A 25180-nucleotide genomic window follows, 5' to 3' on the forward strand; every position below is an offset into this window, starting at 1 on the left:
ATGGGTTCTGAGGCGGAAGGAGTTCCTAGGTATAAGTCTGTATCCCAACTCTGGTCAGGAAGAGGTTACCAGGAAACATAGGGGCCCAGCCAGGTAAGGGTCTGGCATCCGAAATGCCCTGGAACTGTCTGGGTGATCCTTCTATAACATGGCTACAAACATATCCTCATCCTCCTTAAAACCCTCCACTGGTCCCATGTGTCACTTTCAGAATAAAGTCCCAGCTCTTTGGCTTGGCATTTAAAGCTTCATGAAGTCTGTACTTACCTCTCTCATCCCATCCCTTGGCCCCTTCCCCCCTATGGTGTGTGTCCGCACACTCAACTCACCTGGGGATGTTTCAGAAATTCCAAAGCCCAGACAACACTCTAGACCAACTGAATCCCATCTCCTTGGAGAGGACCTAGCTCCTCAGGTGTCCCCAGACAAGCCCAGGAACCTATTGTAGTTATAGGGCCTCCACCTAAGGTCCAGTCCCACCAGGTATATTAGCTAGCAATTTCCATCACAGACCACTTCAAAACCTCCATGGCTTACAACAAACATGAATGATTATGGTCACAGAAGTGCAGATGGCCTGTGATTTGGCTGATAAATGCTGGTGGCAGCTCTGCTTCAGGCCTCAGGTCAGCTGGTGTAGACCCCTGGCTGCACACTGCATCTGGGGGTTCCACAGGTCTCTCATCTTTCTGGAAGTAGCAGCTTCCCTGGGGCAAGTTTTCAAGATGATGACAGAAGTACAAGTGCCCCTTGAAATCTTGACTTTTAGCTGGCACCCTTTGCCTTCCTCTTACATCCCACTGGTCAAAATGGGTCAGATGGTCAAGGCCAGCATCAATGGGAATGGGAAATAAGCTCCGCCCACTCTCCTGCTCAATGAGTCACATGGGAATAGGGAATGAGGAACTACGAATAATCCAATCTACTTCACAGGTAATCTTGTGATGTTGGAGGGACCACTACTTTGAACTTGTCTCTTCATTTGTAGAATGGGAGAGTTGCCCTGGATGTTTCATAAATGCCCACAGAAACTGCCCATCCCAGCTCTTCTCATCCATGCATTTACAAATATATGCACAACCCTCTGCTTGTGTCCATACAATACATTTTAACCGTGACTATTATTTTTGAATGCTTTGTAACTTCCAGAATGCTTCTGTATACTCACATAGGCCATATACTCATCTGCAGGTATATACACTTATAGACAGTCCTACACAGGAATATATTAACTTCTATTCAAATACACATTTTCCCGTGGACGTATCGCACATATACAGAAGCACGCAGATGCACACTGCGCGCTTGCATGCACTCACACACAGGCACATATCTTCTCAGACACGCTTATTTACAAACACAGCTTCCCCCACACTTATTCACCTTCACTCACTAACTCACATATGTTCTGTTCCTCTGTGAGCACGGCTGCTTAATCAGAATCAAGGCCTGCTAATGAGGCTGTTGCCTGGCCCCCTGGGAGCTGCATTAACTCTTTGCTGCCCCCATCAAGGCTGCTGCACCGAGTGCCGTCCATCTGGGGATCCCAGGGAAAAAAGGGGCAGCAGGGGAGACAGACAGAGCAGCTTTCTCTGCAGACCTGGCACTTGTTTGGAGAGACTGGACCGGGGAGGGAGAGAAGGAGACAGAGGCAACAACATTCTGGACCCTCTGACTTTGCTCCACACTTTCCTCTCCAACCCCATCCCCACTCCTCATGTCCAGTGTATCAGATAAGTAGGATAACCAAAAACCAGGACAGCGTTGAGAGAGACAGAGACATTTTTAACAACTACCCTGAACAATAGAATTACCTGGAAAGGTCGCAGGCAAACAGGGATGTGTGGTCCCCCTACTCAGGAGAGACTGGATCTTGCAGCGTAACTCCGAGCTCCTGTTTCAGCACTCAAACTCAAGCTCCTGTTTCAACTTTTCACTCAGGTTGAAAAGAACTTTAATGGCAAATTTGCTCATTTTGCAGTTGAAGGCCCAGAGAATCTGAGACTCATCTAAGGTCACACAATGTGATGGTAACAAAACAGGGTGCAGAACTAAGTTTTTCAATCTCCCAGACCAGAGGTCTTCTTGGTCCTGGTCCGGTTCCTGGGAAACAGACTCATAGTATCAGCTCAGTATGCAAGTACTCACTGGGGGAAGAGGCAGGAGTGGGCAGAGGGACAGTGGTCTCCGCTCATCCCATGGGACTGAGAGAGTCCTTCAAATTTGTCCCAAATTAGGAAAAAGGGGCCAAGTCTTTTGCCTCCCTGGGGGAGATGTGATCTTGGGTGTGGTGGTATCCTGTAGCTGAGAACAGTCCCCACAGAGGGACCCAGCCGTGAGCCCAGCAGCCACGTCCACTGACAGAAGACTTGGCCCTTAAGGGGGACGTGGGAAGCACACCCAGCCTCCACCACACCCTGAGCCTGGCTGTCCTTGAGCAGCAGTTGGCATCTGGCACCCATTTCACTGGCTGGAATGAAACCGCTGGGGAGGGGCCCGCCCAGTCCAGGCAGGCAAGGAAGGAAGGCTGTTCCTCTGGAGACTGAGTTCCCTGGCCTCCCAGCACTGCCACCTCTGCTGTTGCACTTTTTACTCAACAGAGCAGTCACCGTTGCTTAGTTTGTTGTCCCCTCGATCCCTCTACACTGCGTGATGTGGAAAAAGGAGAGTTCAGGAGACCATTGCTCTGTGGTGAGCAGATCAGATTCTTGTGACAAAACAGTGCCTGGGTTTGTCTTCTGGTTCCAGGGATCCTCCCGTGGAATTTAGGGGAGCAGGGGCGGTAGGAGGAGCACTGAAAGGGGCCCCCGGAGCATGGGCTGAGAGATACTCTGCAAATCCATTATAAAGCTAAAGATCAAACTCAAAATGAGAAATGTCAGGCTTCCCATTAAAGGAGAGATACTTTTCACACAGGCTTTGAGGTCCAACAAACCTGACTTCCAATCCCAGCTGTTCTGCTGCCTACTGGGGGGCCTTCTGCACACTCCCAAGTCACCTGTTGTGAGAATTCTGTGAGGCAACCTGGAAACCAGCGTCGGGTCAGGAGCGGCAACATGCCAGCACTCTACCAAGCCTCGTTCATCCTGACCACAAGCCTGCAAGGTGGTGCCACAATCCCATTTCACAGATGAGCAGAACTGAGCATTTTACAGGGCGCAGAACTGAGTCTGCGTGAGTACCAAGTCCTTGCTCTTTCCAATATTCTTTACTGATTATTCCTGATGTGGGGCAGCTCCTTACATCAGTAGGGCTGGAATTTAAACAATCTGGCCTATAGCAGGTCTTGGTATTTTATTACATCCTATTGGGGGCAGTCACCAAGAGGAGCAAAATCCTCCTTCTTAAAAGCCCAAGAACTTCAGTGCCAAAAACAATGGCTCTGGAGTTTTTTACACACACACACACACACACACACACACACACACACACACACACACACACACACACACACACACACACTTTTTTCCTGAGGGCCCTGCAGATTTGTTTTTCACAAAAGAGGGTTAGAGGGTTCATAGGCATGGCACTGTTCTGGAGAGCAGGTCAAATGGATCGTCAAGTTTCCGGTGGAGGGAGGGCCCTCTGACTTTCCCAGTCAGTGGAATGCTGGCTGGGTTGGTGGTAGGGGTTACTCAGGGGTTACTGACTATAAATGCAACTCCTCAAATATGGATAGCTGACTCCCATGTGCCAGGCTTCCACTACGGAGTTCTTAGGCTACTGGGGAAAAAACAAATGTAAAAACAGGAAATTACAACATGTTAGTAAAATTCTACCATGGAGTCGTAGAAGCAAGTACAAAGTCTGCAGAAAACTTGGAAGCTAGCTCTGTTTTGGAGGCTCAGGGAAGATTTACTGAAAGAAGTAACAACTAATCTGGGTTTTGGAGGATGAATAGGAGTTTGTAGAAACTACTATTTAATTTTAATGATTTATTTTTCTGTTTAAAGAGTAGGGAGGAAGAAGCCAAGGAAGGTAGCTTATACATACTGTATACATACTATTTGTATACATGCATTTGACACTTTGTACACATTTGCATATTTTAATTTTTATAACAGTCCCATGAGACAGGGTTCTCACAGGGAGGAAACTTAGGATCAAAAAGGGTAGGTTTAGTCATTTACCCAAGGTCTCACAGCTAGCAAGCGCTGGGGCCAGAAACCCATCACAGTGCTTTTGGCTCTGACTCCTTGGCTCTTTCCTTGCTACTGGCTTCTGTAGCTGACAGGAGGTGTACATTAACAGAGTTTATCTGTGGAGAACTCTGCACTTTTTGAGATAGAATGATATTAAATCATTAGAAACTGATTTAGCAAATGATCTTATTTAGGATCAACCCTACAAAATTTCCTCATTTGGAAGCTTCAGTTCTCCAAATCCTTGTCCTACCTACCCAGTCCTTAGCCCGGCCCTGCAACTTGAGCAGGGAGGTCCCTTGTCTGGTACATCAGGGCAGAGCCAGTCTCTTGACTCGCATTCCACTGCTCTCTGCGTGACACCACGGTTTCCCATATCTCTTCCCTGTTGTATCCCTGGCACTAGGAGGAGGATTCTGAGGCCCTGGCAGATGCCAGGTGCCTTCTGCATCCTTGTGTAAGATAAAATGCCACTTAGTATGGGTTTGGCATCAAGCATATTCCTTTGTATAAATGGGTGTGGTTTGGAGTTCCTGTGCTGACCACTTCTTGATTAAATGATGTTGGGCCATGTCACTTAACACTTTAGATTTTAAGTCATCTGAGAAATGGGGTGTGGGGATAAAGTCCTACCTCAGAGGACTAGCGTACAAAAAACACTTGGTACTTACTAGGTGCTCAGTAAACGTGAGTTCACTTTTCTTCCTTATTCTTTGAAGAGGCATGGCCTGTGTCCAGGGTACACAGGGTTAACGTAACTCCCCCAGGGACTTAGGCATTTGACAAAATTAGGGCTTTTGCGTCCTTGTGCACTAATTATCTATGTATTGGAAAAGATCCTTGATTTAAAAACTGGTTTCAAAGAAGCTCTGAGGTCCTGGGAGGTGGTTCAAGGGTGGGGGACTCAGTGCTGGCCACACCACCACCCCCCAAGTCAACAGAAACAGCATCTCTTTGATGTGCTTTATGTGTTGGGCTTCCAGGTAGAATTTCATTTTAAGAGTGAGATCTAATGTTGAAAACAGAAAATTGAAAACCTCTGTTGGAGAGTAAGAGGGAGTTTAACACTGGAGCTTTGCATCTCAAAATGGGCTGCCTTCTGGCTCATGTTCCTCCCCTCGTGGCCTTCTTAACAGGGAAAGCCCTGATCCCACATCCTCCCCACCTCCTCCCCCACATGGAGGCCAGTCACAAGAAGAAAGATGAGCGGAGGTCCGTGCTGCTAACTGGGCCTTGACGCCCTGAGCCCTTCACACACACACAAAGGAGCTATTGCCTGGGTTTCAGTTCTTTTTTTTTTTTTTTGGTCGCGTTTGGTCTTAGTTGAGGCATGCTGGATCTTTCGCTGTGACGTGAGCTCTTCGCTGCAGCGCACGGGCTTCTCTCTGTTTGTGGCGTGCAAGTTTTCTCTCTCTAGTTGTGGCGCGCGGGCTCCAGGGCATGTGGGCTCTGTAGTTGTGGTGTGCAGGCTTAGTTGCCCCGTGGCATGTGGGATCTTAGTTCCCTGACCAGGGATCGAACCCGCGTCCCCTGCACTGGAAGGTGGATTCTTTACCACTGGGCCACCAGGGAAGTCCTTGGGTTTCAGTTCTTGAAGGTTTTCTGTCCTAACCTGAGCTGTGGAGTCTTACTGGCTGATGTGGGCTAGAGATGGGGGAGAGGGAGGACGTGGGGCCTAAGGTGCCAAGGTGAGGGCAGGGAAAAGTGTTGAAAATGAGCAAGTGACTATGGGAAGAGGAGCGATCTTCTTCCAGGTTGCTCCTCTTCCCATCTGCCACCCAGGGAGGTGGAAGACACGTTGACTTTGGAGCCAGAAACAGCTGAGTTCAGATCCCGAGCCTGCGGCTGATCAGCTGCAGGATCTTGAGAAAATCCTTAACTCCTGCAGTCTTCGCTTCCTCATCTACAGAACAGGAATACTAGTGCTCTCAGAGAATGAAGGGAATGTATATATCATATATGTACACATGTACCTATTTTAAATAAATAAGATATTGTGTGGAAAACAGTAGGTACAGACTAGCTGCCAGTGAGTAAGTACCAGTCCCCGGTCCCCATCCAGCTGCCATATCTACATTTTCCAGACCATACACCGGGACATTGGGCTGTGGAAAGGATTGAATGAAATGATATACATCAAATTGTTTGTGCAACTCCTGGCACACAGTAGGTGCTTAATAAGTGTTATCTTCTTTGCATGCTTCCCCCCTCTGCACAGCCTGTTCGCAGAAGGAGATTTAGGAACAAGTCATTCCTGCAGTTCTGCCATTGCTGACTTTCTGTCCCCATGGGGATCCACGACCCTGTGCTCACAGCATCACAGCCCTACACCATGTAATCTGGGTCTAACTCTGGGAACCAGCCTTAGAGCTTAGTCCGAAGGCTCTGTGACAATTATCTGTCCTGACACCAGCCTCTATCCAGGACGTGGGCCCTCTCTTGCCCTAGTCAGGCCTATTCCAGGCCAAGGAGTTCCACTCCTCCCTCCAAATCCTGACCTCCCCACGCACCCACCTGTTGCCCCGCTGGCTGGCTGGTGGCAGGGCTTATGTGTTGCCCTTGGACAGGCTCTCAGATTAAGATTACCAGCTAGGTTTCCCTGTCTCTGTGTCCCACCCACCTGCTAGGTCAGCCTTCCCGTTAGAGCTAGGAGAGGGCGACTGCCTCCTGTGCCAGGATTTCCCCAACATCAGGGGGAGCTCCTGGTGTCAGCTCCTACCCGGTCAGATGCCCCAACACATGCCAAGCCCTCAGGGCATCCCCAGACCAGTGCTCAACCTCCTCCTGCCTTCCAGACAACCCTCGTTAAATCTGGAGATGAATGGGAGAAGGCAGGCAGGGCCAGAGAGCATTTCCGTGAAGGTCCAGATGTGGGCACACATATTGGGTGTTCAAGCTTGACCAGGCCATGGAAGATGAAAGATCACATGGGGTCCAAACCTCAGGCTGTGTGTCTTTGGACAACTCATTTTACCTCTCTGTGCCAGAGGGTTTTTCATCTGCAAACTGGAGTTAAGGAAACACAATAACTACTTCAGGGGATTGTTGTGAGGAATAAATTAGATACTGCATATTAACCTCAGTGCCTGGGTACATAGCGAGACTTCAGTAAAAGTGAGGCTCTTTCCACATCGCTGTGACGTTGTCCTTGTGCTGTGGTTGCTTTTCTTGCCATTAAGAAGGATGTGTGGCATCCCCAGGTAGGTCTCCTGTGCTTCTCCTTTTCCTCAAACTATTCATTAATATTCTGTGGACTAAGTCAGGGAGGCAGTAGCAACACACCAGGCTTAAAACTAATGAAGTTCCCGTCAGTCCGAATGAACTTTTCGCACCGATTCTCAGATCTTCTGCATCTTGTCACTGGCTGCATTTTCCACACTTAATGAAGTTTGGGCAGCCCTGGCTGGCCACTGCCGGCTCCTGCCTGGTCCCGGAGTATGACCTCCACGCAGTCACAGCTGCTCCCAGGCACTGCACTGTGAGCACCCCCATCACCCGTCTGCCTTCTCATCGGGGGGTGATGAGACCCCAGCAGATTAACATGATATCCTTGTAATTCTGCATCCAAGACACATGTTATTTTCCTTCAACACATTTGGAAAGGGAGCAAGTTCTACTTTGTAAGGACCGTCACTTATTTTGAACTGGGAGAAAGTAATTTACTTGGTCAAAATTTGTGTTTTTCCATCAAGGGCACATATTTCCCTCTTGTAATGGGACACAGGGCCTTCTGGATCCCCACATAGTCAATTTTCCAAGGTTATTCCAGTGTGAGGCTTTCTTCTTCAGTTTATTTCATAAACTAATCCAACAGCTAAGAAAATAAAATTCAAAAATAACCACACAAATGAAGGTGAAAGGCAAAGAGGCAGGTGTGTTAGCGTGGTTCTCCCATCTCCAGTGTTTCTGAAAGAACTCTAAGAATGTCCCTCATCTGACTGGAAGCCCATTCATATTTTTCTACCATAGAAATAAATGATTTGAAGGGCTCCTTCCAAGACCTGGGCCCTGGCTCTCTGCTTAGAAGCTCTGCTGGATTTCCCAGTGCCACCTACCACCCAACTAAGAGGGCTTCCCAGCATTTGTTTTCTAGTTTCTAGTGCTGGGCTGTCTGGCCTGGCATCCCCAACTTGGGGACAATTCTTAGAGGCTGAGATTGTTGTCAGTGGCAAACTGGAAGATTCAAGGCCTTGAATGGAGCTGCAAAATCTCAAGCCCTGGGAGATCATGCCTATAGGGACCACCATGGAGGGCCACTATCCCTGTTTCCACTTCTCATGGGCCATTTTCAACAGATGTTAAGTTCTTAGATCTAGAAGGCATGACCTCTAGGCCACACCTTCAGGCCTGTGAATGGTGAGCAACAGGGGAAACTGCCTCAGACATTCAGACATTCTCAATGTGACTCCAAGAGAAGAGGCAGGGGAAGGACCTCACTCAGGATCACACAAGCTAGTAACTATCATAACTGAACCTTGAATCCAAGTTTGTATGACTTCAAATTACGCCACACTACTCTGTTACTAGCTGGAAAGCAGGCTCAGTGCTGCAGGGGTCCTGGTGGATAGCTACTTTCCTCAAAGAATGAACTTGGTAGGTGACAGCCAGTTCCCCTGCCATCAGCTCACTTTCCCGTGGCTTCTCCAAAAGCCAGCCATCCCACTGGGTGGCTTTAACTTCTCAAAGTATTCCTGACACTCCAGCACTCACTTGCAAAGAAAAGCTAGTCCCCAATCCCCACATTGGACAGACCCTATAGGAACTTTTTTTCAAAGTCTAAGAGAAAATGAAAAAGCATTAAGGCCATGGTAGCTCACATCCCAGGGAGGGAGCATCACCGCTCCCACCTCCCGCAATGGCTGGGAATTGCATTTGTGTTTAATAACAACTTTGATCCCTCTGCCAGCGCAGCGGTCATTGAGAAATCCTGACATAAAGAAGGTATCTGGGAGATAAAGTTCTGCAAGCGATGATTACTAGCACTTAAGTTCTCTTTTTGTTGAAAGGAAGAATCCCAGAATGAACAGTGCATTGAATGATATGACAAGCAAGTACTTGATCCCTGTCCAGCTGGAGGGGGATTGTACCCATCAGCAGCTTTTTAGCTAAGGATGTCTTTATATTTCCCTTCTTTGTCTGGGCCTCTCTAGTTCCTCCTTTTACTTCATGTCAGCACTATATAGTAGGTATGCCAAGTGGTTTTGAAATTTAAATTACAGTCTCTTTTTCAGATGTTATTGGAAAGAACATGTAATTTATAACCACGTGTTAGGAGTACAGGATGTTCATGGTCCACTGCCAATTTTTCTTTTGTCAAGTTAATAAAACTTTCATAAAACACTTATACACTTGTATATTTCATGGTAAAGATTTTTTTATCTCATAGGCTAATGTAAAGATTTATTAAAACCATTTTTTTGTTAAGAGGAGTGTCAATAGTTTGCAGCTGAGTGTAATTTTGAATCCGTGGAAGATGACGGTCTGATGGAAAATGACAGTAACAGCTTTGTTGATTTAGCACTGAAAATAAAGGAGCCTTTCAAACGAGAGAATGCTCTAATATCCAGAGTGGGTTAGGACGCACTCAGGCCAACAGAGGCGAGCTGGAGGAGCCGGCCACCAGCACTCCAGCCCCTGGCAGGAGCGGAGGAGGAGTGGATGCAGCCCAGGTGGGAGGGTGAGCAGCGCCACCCCCACCCCCACCCCCACCCCACCCCCTCCCCCGCCCCGGGAATAGCTGGCGGGAGGGCTCTTGCTGGGGGGCGGAGGGAGGGGCCAGGAGGAGTGTTGAGGGCCTGAGTTGACTTCTTGTGGCAGAAAACTCTGGGATCTTCCTGTCCCCACAGGCACTCCTCGCCCTTCTAGCCCTCTCTGGGACCCCGTTTTTCCTGAAGGTCGAGGGCTACAGAACATGAACTAGTTTAATCTGGCCCATCCCTTCCTCCCCTTCACCTTACTCACCACCTCCAGCAATCCACATCTACCCAAAACTGGTCCCTATCGAAAGACTGTGTGAAGGAGCCTCATTTAACTTTCTTCTGCCTGTACACCCCAGGCTCCTAGAAGACCCTTCGTGGATGTTTTTTTTTTGCAGCTGGTAAATGAGTGTGCTCTCTTGCATGGGGTTCAGCATCGAGTCTGAAACAGAATTTAATAATTTGGAGTAAATAGACTTCTTAGAACTTCTGTTTTCTCCTCCGTGCAATGCAGATGATAACTCGAATCTCCAAGTCCCTTTATGAGACCATTCTGAGATTTGCAGTTTGCAAAGCATATGGATGGGCTTTGCAGACTGCAGGCTGTGGACATGGGGACTCTTCATCTTGCAGGCTGGATCCATGGTCCTTTGGGAGGAATGTCAAGAGGATGGCAAGCCACTCGCACAAAGACCCCCATTCTCTCAAATGGTGAGATGGGCTGAATTTACAAACAGATTAAAAAGTTAAGAGGAAAGAAAGAGGCAGGGATGATTGTTAACTGTGTGCCATAGATCTTTCCATTACGAAGCCCTACTCTCGCCATTTTATAGATGATGAAAGTGGAAATACGAAAGGTTCCGCAATCAGCTTGAGATCACAAAACTAGTGAGACAAGCAGGTTTGACACTTAGGTCATCCTAACTCCTAAGATTGTTTTTTTTCCACTCCACAACAGCAACAGATGCTCTTAACTGGTTCCTAAATGCTAAGCACCCTGCTAGGCACTCTGCAAGCATTCTGTCCCTTAATCTCCATGCCACTCCTGCAGATTCACTCCTATCCTCATGCAAGGTGAGAATACTGAAAGGGCTGCACGGTTCAAAGTGAGTGGCCTCCACTCTGATCATGGCTGACCTACCCTTCAGAGTTATAATACCCGTAGAAAAGGAATGGGTGTGCTTCTGAGGAAGGGCTGCATAGGGTGTGGGTACCTTTGTTGAAGTCCCAAAACTCTACATAGCTGCTTCTCCCCCAGGTGAGGGTTGGCCCCCAAGGTCTGGCTCAGGAACTGGGGCTTCAACATTCTCATTCCTCCCCATGGGTCTCTTCCCTGCCTCCCTCGCTCTGCTGTCCTTCCAGCCCCATTCAATGCAGTCCCCCTTCCTTGTTCTTTGTACCCTCCTGCCTTCTTTTCCTTGCCCACTCTCAACTGAGCTGGCACTCTCTGAAGCAGCATTTCTCCCGGTGACGCTCTGTGGCAGCACTGAAGCAAGGACCAGGCACATTCCCAACTTAGGGTCACTGGTTTTTTGGTTTTTTTAATGAGTCTGTAAAGCACAATATTTTTCTGATTTGTATTATTGTGCACGCTTAGAAGAATACAGTCTAAGTACAGAGGGAGTTAAACATCATAAAATAATTTTGTTCCTGGTAGGATCCCTCTCTAGCCACCTCTCTCACCCTATTTACTGACCAACTTCTATTCCTCATGGAGATATCTGCTGAAATGTCACCTCTTCAGACCTTTCCTGACCCCTCTGACTAAAGCAGGCCATCTCTTTCATATCATCTCTCATATCATCTTGTATTTTCCCATCACTTCTCACAAGTATAACTAAGTATTTATAAAATTATTTATTTGCTGTCCATATTGCCTGGTAGACCGTGAACTCTAAGAGTGGGGGAGCTACCTCAGTATTTTCATTTTCAGTGCCCAAAATATTACCAGGTTAATCCTCCCCATGACCTCACACCACTGCCAAATCTTCCTCCCCTTCCAGATAAAAGCCCAGATGGCCTCCTGCCTTTACACCTGGTCCAATTTGTGACTGTGCGCTGTGTCGCAAATGGCAGCCTCACAGAGTCCAGTTAGCAGAGATTCTGGTGACAGCTTTCACCTGTGTGCTTCTGAGGAGAAGGTGCAAACTCCTAGATGGTGGGAAGTGAGGGAAAATAGCTTACAGCCCAGCCTCCTTCCACATCTCAACAGCTCTGAAATATGGAGGCATAGGGAGCTCTCGGCTCCTGGGAGAAATTGTAGTAGAGAAATTGGGACTCCAGCACAAGAAGTCGCAGAGAAACAAATAGAAGACTCCTGTACAGTCTCTGTCATTGTCTTTCCGGGTACAGAACGAGCAGTTAGAACCAATGAGGCCAGCAGGTGCACAGTGTGGAGTGTGGATGTGGGAGTTTGGTTGAGCTAGGGCCCCTCTCCATCAGATCTGGGGGAGGCTGTGGTTCAGCTGAGCAAGCCATTTCAAGGTGTTTGCTTGAAATGTTTGCTCATGGCTGTTACTGCCGATTGGGCTTGCAGCTACTTTTGCTTCTAGAATGAGGCAATGTGGTCTAGTAGCAGGTGCTGCCTCTAGAGCCTCAGAGGGCAAGCCTGGGTGATGAGCACCAGTGGCTGGAGCCCTGGCCATGCCTGGAGCCTCCCGAGCATGCTCACAGCACGACCAGGCTGAGGCCCCTTGAGTGGGATCAGCCAGCTCCTCTTGCAAGGGCCTAGAACAGGGAGTGTTGGCAAGGTTGGAGGGTTCACCACTCACCATCTATCTAGCTTGAGATAATTTAGCAGAGCGGTCAAGAGTTCAGGTTCTGCAGTTAGATAGACCCTCAGCTTATTAACTTCATTTTGGAGAAATTACTTATCATCTCTATATCTTAGTTAAAATTATGAACAGGGCCAATTTCGTGAGCATGTGACCTGTGAATCCACAAAAGCCCCCATGCTCAGAAGGGCCCTGCACTCACTTTAATGCTCTGCTCTCGCCACCGTGAAATTCTTCATGAGTTTTTAACAAGGAGCCTGTATTTTCATTTTGAACCAGGCTGGGCCTTGCAATTATGTAGCCAGTCCTTATTATAAAACAAATATTTATTACAAGACTGAAGGTGAGGAACAATAAGGCAGGTTCGTTCCTAGCATACATTAAGGGCCTAATATTAAGGGCCATTATTATTATTAGCTTCTGGGTTACCTACCAAGTATTTCATACATCTCCAGCTTCCTGGCAGGTGGTTGGTGAGAAAGGACATCTCTAGGCTTCAAAGACAATCATGGGCAGGGCCTCTTTAATCCTCGAATAGAAGTCAGGCTGAATAAAGAACCAGAGACCTTGGTTGTCCTCGTGGCATATTTCTCCAGGAACCCCATGGGGTGTGAATAGGGCCCACAGGTGGCAGGCTGTGGGAGGGACAGCAGGAGTCTCCTGGGTGACAGGCGGCCCAAGAACCAAGTTCATACTCTCCTCTCCTTGGGCCTCATTCTCAGCAGCAATGCCGCTCTGCTATACCCACAAAGTGGAACATTTCTGATGCTGTTTTGCCAAACCAATCTCTTAATCTCTGCTCTCCTGTGTCTATGAGTCAGCAACTGGTTGCACTTCCCAGCTGGGTACGTCCAAGGTAGCAGAAACAGGTGGCAGAAAATTGGCTTCACTCTCCATTCACCTGGTTGAATGGCCCCATCTCCCCCCAGGCCACTCTGACCACCTCTGGTTCTTCTAACATGGGCAGCCATGGCCAGCAGTGGTAACTTTTTCCTTTACTCTTCTTATCTCTTTTCACCTCATTCCCTAACCTCTGTCTTAATCCAAGTACTGGAATGCCTTTGTCCATTTGGTTCTGACAATATCATCACCACTGCTCTGTCTCTTTGCTTTGTTCTCTAGAGAACAGGACTCCTTTATTGAAAGGAGGCATTTTCTATTATTTGGACCAAAATCTCTTCCTTTCTTCATAACAGCTGGAAGCATGGCACAGCCCCTAAAGTTTTTTTATGCAGTCACAGGTATTCTTTAACAGAGGGAGGGGCCAGGAGAATCAGGTCTCTTCCACTGTCAGGTATCTGAAGAGCCAGGGAGGCATAGCAGGTATCTGCAAAGCTTTGCAAAAGGGCCTCTGAAATTCAGCCCAGTGCTTTTTCTTCCTGCTGCATGATGTTGTCTCTATTGAAAGATTCTCCTTCCCCAAACACAGAGTACAACAATCCCATTGAATGCATTGCCAATGATAAACTATGTACGAACAAATAACAACAGTGACAAAACCACACATAGAGACAAGGCAGTCTGTGTGGAGGAAGAAAGAGAAAAATAAATGAAATTAACAGTGGGAAACAAAAACAGAGGAAAACCCAGCAATTAGATTAATCATAGACTTCCAGGAAATTGGCCCAAATTTCTTTAAAATCTTGTTGATTGTTATTCAGATTGAAGGGTTCCCTCAGCAAGATCAGCCAGAGCCCACCAAACTTGCATACCAATATGCTACATCCTACGCGCCAGCCGCTCAGATCCCAGGGCTGTGTCCCTGCTACAGTGAATCACCTATGCAGGTGTGAAGTCCAGCTGGGGTGAGGAGGCAATATCTTTAGTCTAGGCTCTCCGGCCAAATCTGTCTGGGACTTTGAACAAATCACATCACTTTCTGGACCTTAGTTTCCATATCTGTTAAATAGGCAAGTTCTACCCTTCCTTCTTAAGTCAGTGGGTTTTGAGATGTTGAAGAAAGAAAATAGATGTGGAATTCCTGGGTAGACCAAAAGTGCTATGCAAGCACAACATAGAGCATCTTCAGAGTCAGAAAGAAAGCAGGATATTGCCCAAGGTTCACATACCACCCCCTCCATGCGCTGGGGTAGAGGAAATGCAGTGTGGGGCTGGATTGAGTGAGCTGCTACAAACAAGTTCCAAAGCCTTCAGATTCAGTAAAGCCCTCAGTACATCTTGACCCAAATATTCCTCCCTCTTTTATGATCTGCATTTAAAAGAAAATTGAATGACCTATCTCTGGCTTTATTAATGCTTAAATCATTAGGATCTTGGCTCCAGAATGCTCCTGGATTGCCAGAGGGATGTCAGAGCTTTCAAATGCCTGGAAGTCGCCCTTCACCCAGGGTGAAATAATCCAAGCATAAAATGGTTTAGGTTTGGTTTGAAGGATTGAATGCCTGAATTCCTCTTAGAACTGAATTCTTCAAATATGACCATTTTTGGCTCAATGTAAAAAAAAAAAAAAATTATTCACTGTCTACTAGGTGCTAGGCTCTGTGCTAAGTGCTCTGTATGCGTTATTTAATGTAATCCTTACAGCAACCCAATGTGGTAAGTTATATTAATGTTCCTCTTTTAAGGATGTAAAAATAGGACACGCTTCAAGTATTCTGGAAAAGATTTTGACCAATTTTTTTCTTGGCTTCTGTCTTTGAATCTTTGAATCCCATGAAAAGAATAAATAATCTGATAACTGAAGAGGACTAAAGCAGCCATCCAGTATTACATGTCCCTAAATATGTCTCCATTAAATTTAGTAAGTGTTAGCATTTGGGCATCAGATAAACTTGAGAAAAAAATAAATAGAATTATTCGCTGCAGGACTTTTCAGGGCCTTTGAAATAAATGTTCAGTGCAACTGTCTAAGAAGGGGATGCTGCGTGCAACATTTTCCAGAATTATTTGGTGGTAGAAGATCTTTTTCCAAAGGATCTTACTATTCTTCAGAAAATCATTTATCATATATCATCATATCATTTTGTAAAACAGGAAACCATGGTTCAGTCGGGAGAAGTAACTTACCCATGTCATAGTGTATTCACGGTAGAGTCAAGACAGCAACCCAGATGTCCTGAGTCCAGGCCTAGGCCATGTTCCAGATTCCACTACAATAAAGGGAGGTGTAGTCAGAGGGCCAGTTGTGAGTCTTTCATAAGTTCAAGCCACGAGGGCCACACACAGCCTCATAGACCATAAATCACACATATGAGATTCAAATGGGCACAGGTATTGTAACCTAGAAGAGAAGATATTATTTCAGTAAGCTCTTTTGTGCTTGAGGGGGTTGTTTTAATTAGGGTTCTCCAGAGAAACAGGAAAAGAGAGAGAGATTTATTTTAAAAAAATTGGCTCACGCAATTATAGAAGCTGGCAAGTCCAAAATCTGTAGGGCGGGCGAGCAGGCTGGAGACCCAGGGAGGAGCTGATGTTTCAGCTTGAGTTTGAAAGCAGTTTGGAGGCAGCATTTCCTTTTCCCTAGGGACCTCAGTCTGTTTTCTCTTAAGGTCCACCCACAGTATGGAAGGTGATCTGCTTTACTCAACGTCTGCTGATTTTTTTTTTTAAGATATTTTTGATGCGGACCATTTTTAAAGTCTTTATTGAATTTGTTACAATATTGCTTCTGTGTTATGGTTTGGTTTTTTTGGCCGCGAGGCATGTGGCATCTTAGCTCCCTGACCAGGGATTGAACATGAACCCCCTGCATTGGGCTAAGTCTTAACCGCTGGACTGCCAGGGAAGTCCCAACGTCGGCTGATTTAAATGTTCGTCTATCTTAAAAATTACCTTCACGGCGACATCTACATTGGTGTTTGAGTAAATATCTGGGTACTGTGGCCCAGCCAGGATGATGTGTAAAATTAACCATCACAGGGGCCGTGTTCCTTCCTGCCCTTAAAATGCAGGTGACACCTCTCTGCATCATCCTCATCAACAGAATGTGAAAAGCACATCTGGAGATCACCCATCACTCGGGGCTTCCAACTGTGCCTGGCATAGACTCAGTGGTCCTGTGGAGGTGCCTTGTGTGTTTCTTCATCAGTGGATGAGGCTAGACGCAGAGGCCAAGGAGGATGCCTGAGCTGGATATATTCAAGATTCCACCATGCTGCCCTCCCTCAACCAGAATAAGTCCATATTTATCTGCTACATATTAGACTTCCATTTAAACTGATGCTAAAATCTGTTAGAAATTCTCTCAACCTACATTAGCTTACTAGCTCCTGTAGACCCTTTCTACTCAGAGTGGATTCTGAGGACCAGCATCATTAGTACCACACAGGAGCTTGTTCGAAATACAGACGTTCAGGCACTATCCCAGAGCAACTGAACCAAAATCTACATTTTAACATGATCCCTGGGTGACTTGCAAGCACTTTTAAAGACTGAGGAATAAAGCTTTAGACTTCAAACTTTTGGGGAACAGAGACCAACACAGCACCAGACACATAGTAAGCAGTTGAGAATTCATTCTTTCCTGAACGATGCCCTGGCTTAGGAAACCAAGGCCCAGAGGGGAGAAAGGTATCACAATTAGTAGAGTATTGGTACCAGAAAACAAGATTCTCTGGTTTTGTGTTCCTTGTGCAGTAATATGATTCCTCCATGGAGAACCAAAGTTATGGTTGAAAACTTAAGTCTCCAGTCTGAACATTTCAGAAATCAAGATGTTCCAATAGAAGCATCCAAGTTCCTTGTGTTTATGGGAAAACTCCTTGTAAGGAGTTCTGTCCAGCAAACAGAATCATTTGGCAAGAGTAAGCAGGCTCCCCTGTGAGGCCCCTTGGCATGGAAGAAAACCAAACTGTTATCCCAAACTATTACCTTTACTTGCAGGTACATTCAAACTGAAGTAAAAATCCCCTTCTCTGAAACCGTGGGTTCATCTGAACTGCCCTTTCCACAAGGATGGGAGAGATTCTGAGCAGCTGATCAGCTGAGGAGTTAATTTGCAGCTGTGCTAAACTGCGAGCACTGAGGCTGTCATAGGGGAAAAAAAGAAGCAAGTGGAGAAATCTTTGATCCTCAGTTCAGCCAGCTTCTTCCGGAAACTTAAATGGGAGATCAAACAAGAACAGCAGTGCAGGCTCTGGGCTCTGTCCAGGGCTATAGGAATCCAATACTCCAATAATCATCCGAGTTCGACAGAAGTCAACCCAGGAAGCTCGCCAAGGAAAAGGCTTGCCTAAGAAGAGGACAGAAGCCATGACAAATGAGGCAGAGGGAGAGAGGGTTGCAAATGGCCTTGGGCTGCCTTCCTTGCAGTACTCCTCCTGTGCATTTCCTCCCTTACACAGCCAGCCTTCCTCACAAAACTTAAAAGAAACAAAGATGAATTTAAATAATCATCTGCATTTCTAGACTCAGCTAGTAGTTCAAGGGCCTGGTCTTGGATTTTCAGTGCTAAGGAGTCACACAGTCTCAGTGCAGGGAATGGACTTAAGTGCCATGGGCCATGCCAACACTTCTGTCTAGATCACATGTGATATTCACCATAAAGACGCTCACATCGGTTTAGCACCTTATAGTTTACGAAGCACTTCCATACTCATGATCTCATTTGCCCTGGGCTAGGTGGGGTATGTGTGTGCTCCAGGGGCTCTGGATTGATTGCTGGATGCCTCTTCATCCCATTTTCACTCCAAGAATCCTGGTCATAAGTGATATGCAGGACAACTTGATCAAAGTCCAGCAAACCCTGCAAGTGTGGGCACTTACAGCTACAACCAACGTAAAATCTCATTACAGTCACTGGAATACAGCCAACGGCACTAATATTGGGCAGAAGTCATGGCAGATAGGCAGAACAGCACCTTTCATAACTGTCTGAGTGTCCAGACTGATGCCACCTTACCTTGACACACCCAGACCCATTGCACAGAGCAGATACTAAGTAAAAGCTGTACCTTGGGACATAATATCTACTCATAGGCTTGGTACTGAACCAAGCTCTTCAACCCTCCTAGCTCTCAAATATCCCGGCCACCCGCGGCAATACTGATTCTTCCTTTCTTTCCTCTCCCCCAGATTTTCCCCTGCCCCTCACCACGATGTGCTTTACAACTCTGACCTCTTATTAATGTCAACCACAGCCTAGCTACCCTGCCCAAAGCTTATTTCAGTATCATTCTCTTCGTTCGGTCTAGCCTATAGGACACTGTGCACCGAAAGACAAACGTATCAATCTTTGGGGTAAAAAAACCCCACAAAATTGTGAGAAATCTCCGTAAATCCACACCTTGGCATGGTCCACTGCAGATCCACCCAGTAAAGACCACCAAAATCTAAAGAGAGAAACTAGCAAAACCCGGTGAGCTCTGGACCTGTTGTTAAGTGTGGTGGGCTAGTCAGTTCACCCATCGTTAGGTGAATTGACACAACTAATACTTACGGGTAATAAATAAAACATAGTCCTTTTCTTCAAGAGGCTTAGAGCCCATCAAGGAAGACAGACATTCAACATGCACTTAGTCCCAGGAGATGGTTCTTGTAATAGAGATTTCCCAAGTCTTTTGAAGGATGTTGCAGGTAGCACTGAACAGCTGCAGCAGGCACTGTTCACTTTAGAGGTGGCTAGTGTAACTACTGGGAGGGGAAGTCCTCGGCACTAACTCCATAGAACCTGACCACATATGCCAGTATTCACCAACACATGATTGTCTCTGGCAGAGCTTGAGATTTTATCCTTATATGATGAGGCTGCAGAGCCCAATGAGGGCCCTCAAGTTTCCCAAACCCAGTATAGCTACTGGGGGCTCATAGAAAAGCAGGACAGATACAGTCTCTGAAGCATATGGTCTTTGCAGGACAGACATTATTGGAGAGCCCATTTGGCTTTACAGTACAGAAAAGTTTGCAGGCTCTGTGCTCAGAGGATTGGAGCTCCAGATCTGCTGACTGCAAGCTTCACTGTCTTGGGCAACTCAACTTGTTAATCTTCATTCCTTCTTCTGTTCAAAGGGTACACTGATACCCTTCTCATAAAGTTTCTTGTGAAGATTAAGTGTAAAATGCCTGACATACCATCTGGCAGACAGTTGAAGCTTTTAAAATGTTTCTTCTTTTCTTTCTTCTTTCCCTTTTCCTAAGCTTGGTAGAGATTATAGAATGCAAGAGTTGGAAGAGAACAAGAGATCACTTAATCCAAGTTTTCTCATTTTATAGATTTGGAATCTGCAACACAGTTTGGAATTAATCTGCTTATCAATCATCAAAACATTCCAAAAAAAATGTTGAGCAACTATTATCTGCCTAAATTAAATCACTCTGACTATGTGGATGAGGCTTAATTGTCCCAGTAGTTTTATCATCTATAAAACAAGGATAGTAAAATTCCGACTCGTTAGGACTAATGCAAGGTTTAAATTAAAAAGTATAGGTAAAGTAACAATAGTTCTGTTAAAATTTAAGTTTGTTTAATGTTACAGCTACCTTGAGCAAGGATGAGGTAGAGAAAACAAAGAACTTGTATTTCTTCTATCTAGTATTTTTTTTCTTTTTTTTTTAATTATTGTTATCTAGTATTTTTAAAATCCGGGTTTTCTAGAAGTGGATGATCTCAAATGTCAAGAATTCTCACTGTTACCCTTTTAGAATAGCAAAATTGGTCAGGGATAGGAAACCTCCCTTCTTACACCCGATGGACATCTCAGAACTAAGGAAGAAGCTGCAGGCTCTCTGTTCTGCCTCTCCCTGCTCACCCCAACAGAGAGAGGGTGACTCTGGGGGTGCATTCGGAAGCAGACAGAACTGATGGCAGGGGACCGAGTGTTCACTTTATGAAACTCTGGGGAAAGTTTACCCTTCTGGGGCTTTATCTGAGTCCCAAGGCAAGAGCCTCCTGAGATTTTGTCTGTCAACAGTTTACATTTCACTCAAACTTTCTCCAGGGAGATAGAACCATAACTATTGGTGGGATGTTCTTTGTACGGTAGCCTGAAATTATTATAATCATTGTTGGCAGGGTGTCCATTTTCATGACAGTCTGGCATCTGATATTTACTGAGCATCTACTATATACCAGGCATTGTGCTAGGCATGTTATATACACATTTTTATTCATTTATACTCACATCAACCTGTAAGGGAACCATTATTTTCCCCATTTTCCAAATGAAACTCAGAAAGCTCTATTTGTACATGGCCACACAGCCAGCAAGTAGATCTGCAGTTCTGAATCAAATCTGACCCCCAGTCCCATCTGCTTTCTCCTGGATGCCTCAGCCTCAGATCTGCTCCTATAACTGGCTTTCTCTGGCTTCATAGCCCCGTTTGCTGGTTGTCTGATATCAGTGGATAGAAAGAATAGAAGTTCTAAACTTCAACATGTAAATATTACGATTATTTAGTTCTTTCTGCACATCAAGTGTTACCCACTCCTTAGGAAATAATCCAAAATGGGAACTAGAAGACCAGAAAGATATATCTGAATTAAAATTCTGTACTTGCCACTCACAAGCCGTGTGATTGGCCAATCTGTCAGGGCCTCGGCGTCCTTATCTATGGAATAGTAGGCAGAATCTCAGAAGATTCTTAACAGGTTTAAATGAGAAAATGTCCCAGGAACATTGTAAAGCTAGAAACATGATTTCCTTCCCGCTTTCAAAAGCAGGCACTCTGGAGTGAGTCTGGTTTATGTTACAGCTTTTTTACTATCTAAATATAGGAACTTAAATGCCCCTCTGTCTTGTAAAATGGGATAACAATAGTATTTACCTTATGGGATTGATTAATCGTGGGATGAATAACTGTAGATTATTAATACATGTAAAGTGCTTAGAATAGCACCTGGCACATAATAAGTTCTGTACAAGAGTTAGCTATTTTTATGATTTCTTTCCTTCTTCTCTCTCTCCCTCCCTATCCTCCTCTCTTTCACTCCTCGGAAGAACAGAAGGTCTCTTCCTGACAATACAATCCATTTGGAATTAGCAGTTTTTAGACCATTGACTTCCCCTCAGCATCGAAAGAGTTAAGATCCTTTCAAAACCAAATGCAGAGATGCATGCCCCTCCCTCTCCTTTGCAGAGGCTAAGGCCTTGATCATTTCTTAATGTAACTACTTCAGGAAATTTGTCACACTAATAATGTTAATATGCCTTATTTCTACACTGCTCACGCCCTGAGCTCTCAATCACTTCAAAACACAGTGATTGAAAATTTTCAAAAGTCTTTGATTTGGAAGTTGTTATGTAGAACACTAGTCAAGTATAAATATGGCAGAGTGATTTAAGGTGGTTGGAGCAATCCAAATGTTTAAGCTTGTTTCAGATAATTATCAATCTTTCTGCACTGCATTTTCAACACCCCCCTTCATTTGAAGGAGTGGCCCTCGCCAAGGCCTGGAGCACGTTGTTGAGGCTGCCGAGTGCCTCTCTGCTCCCCGCGCTGTGTCTTGTCATAATCATGTTATTAGACCCTGAATGGCTTGTGCTACTCCTGGTATCAGACTCAGGTCATAGAGAGAACTGGTCACCCTGGATTCAAAAGCTCATTCTCAGTCTGCATCAATCCAGGCAAACTCTTTCTAGGCCAGGGCTCTGAGGCTGTACAGCCAAGGGGACAGTGCCCTCTGATGGCCTCACATTGGTCAGTTCAGATGCCTACACAGGGGCTCTGGTCGAGTATTTGCCTCGAAATTCCGGAAGGACCATATGATACTATTCTGGGCTGGGACCCCTTTGTGCACCACTTGTTACCTTATCCCAGCCACGCGCCCCCTCCAGCATTCTACTTGGATGGTGACAGATTCTAATGGGGTTCCCTGATCTCTGCACATCACACACCTCCCTCTTCCTGCCCTGGGGCTTCTCTGACATGGAGGTGAGAGGCAGCCATGCAACCTGCTAGCCATATGCACACACCACTGGAACCGCAGGCAAGCAAATGACCAGAGGACCACCCTCCACCAATGGAAAAGAAAAGCTGATGGAAAAATATGCTTTTCCTCTGTGCTCCAAGTTTTTAGTTCCAAGACACATTTTCTGAGGCTCCTCCAAAGGCCCCAGTGGGATGAGCATCAGACGCTCACAGCAGTGGGCAGTTCCTGAGCACATACTCCTATGGCCGTTCCTTCCAATGCTGTTTCACTCCCTCAGGGCCCTCTCCAGTGCCCTCCCTGCCCAAATAAACTACCTGTATACATCTGCCTCTGCCTCAGACTCTGCTTCCAGGGGAACTCAGGAATCACCCATACCCAGGAGGATTAAGCTCTGAAAGATCCCAGGCCCCCCAGAAATGGACTTGGAAGGACCAGAACACATGGATTCCTGAGAACAAAAGGAACAGAGCCAGAGACACCATAGTGCAGAAGGACAAGGTGACCCAGCTGCCTGAGCATAGAGTGACGGGAAGGCAGCACCACCTCAGCATAAAGGGTCACTTGACACAATTTTTTTTCGGCACCAGAACACCAGCAGGCAGGATCACTGTAGTGAAATTAGTTCAGGTGGCACAGTTACCATAGCACAGGGGACCAGGGACCCAAGCAGAGTAAGACCAATAAACTTAATCACTTTGGACAGGAGCTTCAGGTAGAGCAGTTGTCTACATATAAATTGGCCTAGAGATTCCCCAGTTCAGAAGAAGCAGGCCCATGCTATCCGGGATGGAGATGGGCAGTCTCGTCCCTACCTCTCCCTGCACCTCCACACACCGGTATGACCCCCGCCCCCGTTGCTCCCACTGTTACTTGTGAAGAGCACATGAGGGATAGCGTGGGGTTGGGCTCAGACACCCCAAGTTAAAACTCCACTCTACCCCTGCACTGCCTGTGTGACTTGGACAATTCATAGAACTGTGTGAGACACACCTGCCTCTTTTATAAACGGAGGATAACAAAATGGGAGAGAGTAGATACCAAAGTCCTCTGTGAAACTGTAAAGTGTTGTGTACTTAATGTTGATATTACCATTCCCTATAAAACAGGTGTTTCACTGAGCCCAACAGGAATGTAAATTTATCATTGCTATCTTAATTATTATTAACTAAAATTTGCATAGCTCTAGTTTACAAAGTATTTTTACATTTTAAAACCTATTGGGTCACTTGATCCTGTCAAAAACTCACCTGGCAAGTTGTATCATTACCCGTCATTCTAGAGAAAAGGAAACTGCAACTCCGAAGGTGACTTTCTCAAGACACTCAGGCAGGAAGCAGCGGACCTGAGGCACAAAGCTGGACTTCTGGGTCCGCATCCTTACTGTGTTTTTACCCCAACACGCCAGAAAGGAGTGCTGAGCGCCGTGGCTCCATGTTTTTCAGCTTTAATTGGAGTGATGCCGGGAGATAGTAATTCTGCTTAAGAACAGTGAGATGATAATGTTCTGTCTCCGTGTTCCCTGAGGCCATTCCTGGGTAGCACTCACATCATGCTGTCGCATCGAGAAGCTTCTCAGGCCTATACTTAAGTAATAAGACATGACAGGCCGTGTATTTCTGGGACATTATTACATGCCCGGGGTGGTGGTAGGAGGCTGAGGATGAGGAAATTTCTTTGAGCGTCGCTTTGGCTATTATAAAATATCATGTATAAATCAAGATGGAGTGAAGGCTAGTCAAAGAGGCAGACAGCCGCTAAGAAGGCTGTGCTGGTATGGCTGTGACATCACCACCAGCCAATCCCACAGCTCCTCCCCTTACCGAATCCCCAAGCGATTTGATCATTTGAGACCTAAGAACCATTCAGGTTCAAAGTCATCCTCAGGGTTCTGAAATTGTCAGGGCTGGATGCTGGAAGGTCAGCCCTCCCATTGTGTCCATCGTGAGATGGTGTGATGTGATCTAAGTGAATCTGGACTCGAGGATCTGGAAAAGACTGTCCCCCGGCACACTCTGGTCCTTGCCATTGGGTAATCGCTGGATTTGCACGTCTCACGGTCTTGCGGGTTGTGGTTGTGGTTTTGCACTCTATTTGGGGGAGAGGCCTTTACTCTCTGCCAGGTTAAATGACTAGCAGGCATTAAAGATGGCTGTCAGGCTGATCAGAAACAGACCTCTGGGCTGATCTGCAACTGAATCCCTGAGCTCTGATGTTCCAGCCAAGGTTAGGCAAATCCAGGCCGCACGCCTGGTCTCTTGGGATGTTCTCCTGTGCAGCATCCAGGCTGTGATTAGGAAAGGTAACATTTTCCAGAGACTTTGCCCTCAGGGAACTGATAATCTGGGAAAAGGTATAAAATAAATACACTCAGATAAATCCAACATGGGGCAATAAAAAGAAATCTTAAGACCAAGTCACATTTACCTATATCCTCTGTGTGGCGCAAGTTGGAGATAATAGTTGCTCAGTCAATGCCTGTTGAAGGGATGAACGTGCCCTCAGAACACAAAGTGCTGAAGGAGTGCACATGCCCTAAGCCTCGGTTTTTCAGGCAGTAAAGAAAGGAAAGTGGGACTTAACTTTCCCTGCCTTTCTTGCATGGTTAGAGTGAGAATTAAAATACAAAAATTATATTGTAAGCTGAAAAGCACTACTCAATTGTAAGTGATTTGCAGTGAAGGATGTGATCACACATCTGGCTAACAGTAACTGGGAGAACTTAAAGAGAAGACTCTTGAAGGT

This window comes from Delphinus delphis, chromosome 8 (assembly GCF_949987515.2).
Source record: "Delphinus delphis chromosome 8, mDelDel1.2, whole genome shotgun sequence".
Classification (NCBI taxonomy): Eukaryota; Metazoa; Chordata; class Mammalia; order Artiodactyla; family Delphinidae; genus Delphinus; species Delphinus delphis.